We start from the raw sequence: 3,405 nt of genomic DNA, 5'->3' as shown, positions 1-3,405 counted from the left end.
AGAACGCCCTTTGACCTGTTTGTGCTCGATTGAAATGGTTGCACGCAAATTTTACTTTTTGCGCATGTTGCACACACTTGTTTTGGCTTGTATATGCCCTTGAGACCTATTACCATCTCCTTGTTAACCATTTCCTTTAATGCGTCAAAATGTACATGGCCGAACCTATTGTGCCATTTGAATGCATCTGCCTCAACATTTACAATGTTCATACACTTTTCCTGATTGTCCTGAACCATAAACAATCCATTTTCCAGATGTGCCTTTATAACTATTTTTCCGTTTTCAAAAATCATCGCTTGATTTTTCTCAAACACAACGTTTTTTTCCATGTTTTAATAGTTTTGTGACCGATATAAAATTGTACTGCAAATCTGGTACCAAGATAACCTTTTCCAGCGTAACGGATCTATCACCGAACTTTACTTGAACAGTTCCATGCCCTTCAGCAATAAGTGATTTACCGCCGGCTAAAAATACTTTTTGATTATCTTCCGTGAACGACACAAAGCGTTCTTTGTCACAACATAGATGCGCCGTTGCGCCACTGTCTATGCACCATGCATTTAACATCTGGTCATTTGGCTTAGCTAAATTTAGGATTGGTACATATTTTTCTGGTTCCACTTTGGCATATTCGGTTACGCAAAGCATTGTACCCAATCTTTCCCCGCTTTTACTGTTTGCGCCCTTGTTGTTTGCTCCTTCCTGCTTGCTTTTAGCACGGCATTCCGATTTAAAATGCCCTTCCTTTACGCACTTAAAACACTTTTTGCCCTTCTTAAAGTTTTTCTTAAAATTTTTGTTGTCATAACTGACGTGTAGCTCCGCGCTACTTGTAATTTCCTTGCTAATGCTATCTTCCTGCCTATTCGCTTCTTCAGAAATTTTTATTTTTAGCATGCTAAAGCTCGGCAAATCATCTCGCGTCTCAATCGCAACAACAAAACTTTTATACGATTTAGGCAAACCATTTAGCAACACAACTGATAAGATCTTTTCATCAACCTTTATGTTGACCTCTGCTAAAGCCTCTCGTACCACCTGGAATTTCCGCAAATATTCCTGTGCACTTATACCATCCGACATTTTTAACGTCAACAATTGTTTAATTAAAAGCACTACCCTTGCTGGTCCGCTTGGCCTGAGAATTTTATTTAGCTTTTGCCATGCCTGTGACGACGATACACAATTTTTAATATTGTTTAGTTGGGTCGATTTAACACAAAGTAAAATTGACGCCAACGCCCTTTGATCCTTTAGTTCAAAAGCTGCACGTTGCTCATTTGTTGCACTTTTACTAAGCTCAATTTTACCACTGACGATTGGCCACAAATCATTTTGTATGAGAGCACTTCTCATCAAAACTTCCCATGTGCTATAATTGTTTTCGTCCAGTTTCTCAATATTGAAATTCATATTTCCACTCATTTTTTATACTTATTGTCCCACAGTGCAAAATTTGTAACTGTCGATCGTCTCATGCACAAAGCACTACGACGACAATACTGTTGTCCGTGTCTTTCTTTTGTTTTTTTCGTTTTCTTTTAAGTATCCCTCCGAGTTGCTATTTACACATACACACTCGCGATTTTCTATGCCTTGGTATACACACTTTTGGGTATACACACTCGCGGTTTTGTGCGGCTTGGCATACGCACTTTTTGGTATAGACACTTGAGTCTCCGTTCGCTTTTGTGTTTTTGATCCGTTGGGACTGCTTTATTTTGGACTTTAAACCACGGCAACGGTCCGATTCGCTGCAAAATTCTAATAAAAAAAAACACAATGCGAATTTGTTCAACTTGTTCTTTTGCCTTTCTATGTTCACACATACACTAATGAGTCTATGCCATTTTTTTAGCACTGCTTTTCACTAAGCACCAAACAATGTTTATTGTTTCTCACTGTTTCTGTTTTATACTGTTTCTGGGTGAATTGGTGTCTGGGCCCATAACCTGTTAAAGTTATTTTATTTGTAAGACAGCAGAAGATCAGTATACAGAATTATATGTGCTTCCGAGTAACATACGCAAGAGACAGACGCCGAAAAAAGAATATCGATGTGAGAACATCGATATGAGAACATCGATATGCAGCAGGGCACATGCGCAGTGTTGTTCGAGATCAATATCTAATTATCGTGGCGGTCACTTTGAACAATTAGGGATTTCCACGTTTAGTGATCAGAACTCGTATTACTGGGTTACCTTAACATGTCACCAGTACAACGTACCCCAGGAGGCAAGGCGTCGGGTGACGTGGACGCCCAGATCTGTGGTATATGTCAAGAAGCCATAAGAAGAAGTCAACTAATATGTACTGCGTCTTGTGGGCACCGGTATCATGATACTTGCATGAAAGAATTCGTGAAAAATAACAGAAATTGCCCCGTATGTAGGGCGGAGTTGAATCCGGAGGAACTTTCGTTTGATGAGAATACTCTAGCAGCCGAATTACCACCCGACATGGGTTCGGGTATAGTGCCGTTAGAAGGGGGATCCAACCCGGAGTCAAACGCTTCAGAGAGAGGACATCAAAAGTCAAGAGGGGCTAGGCCTAAACAGGGACGGGGAACTACATCGCGCAGAGGGATGCATACTAGGTTGCAGTCTCAACAATTTCGGGATAATTCTTTGGGCAGTATCAGCCATAGGTCGGGCGAAGGAGATATGCCGGAAAGAACCCTTGAGGTTATACAAGCCCTGATAAAAGGTGAGCAAAAAGATATGATGGTGGAGCTAAGTTCATTCGTTAAGAATTTGATCGAAGAAAATCTACGCGGACAATTAGGTAGGATGACTATAGCTTCAGATAGCACGCCTGTGCAAGCGACAAGGCAAAATCACGAGCCTAATATAACAGGAAACTCGTCTTCAGAAAATGGAAGGGAAAGGGGATTACCACGTCCAAATGTCTCTAACAGGGCAATAGCTCCTGGGAAGGCCGCTAATATCTTAGCCAGTTGGCGACTAAAGTTTGACGGATCCAAAGACGCTATGCACGTCGACGAATTCCTGTACAGGGTTCGTTCACTTACATCCTCCACTTTAAATAACGATTACGAATTACTCTGTGACAATATTCATCTGATTTTCTCGTCTAAAGCCAGCGATTGGTTTTGGAACTTCCATAGAAAGAACCCACAGTTTTCTTGGCAAACTTTTTCTGCCTCGTTTAGACAACGATTCGATGATGCTAAAGATGATTTCGACTTGTGGGAGTTGATTAGAATCGGTGAATCGTTTGACGATTACCAGACGGCCGTCGAAGAATTAGTGTCCCGGCTCTCACACGAGGTTAGCGAAAAAAAGGTTGGTAGACATTTTAAAACGTAACGCAAAAACGGCCCTCAGATATGAACTCTTGCATCTCAAAATCAGCGATCGAACTGGCCTGAGAGAA

The sequence above is a fragment of the Drosophila miranda genome (genome assembly GCF_003369915.1).
Source record: "Drosophila miranda strain MSH22 chromosome Y unlocalized genomic scaffold, D.miranda_PacBio2.1 Contig_Y1_pilon, whole genome shotgun sequence".
NCBI classification, from domain to species: Eukaryota; Metazoa; Arthropoda; class Insecta; order Diptera; family Drosophilidae; genus Drosophila; species Drosophila miranda.
This window is presented reverse-complemented; position numbering follows the sequence as displayed.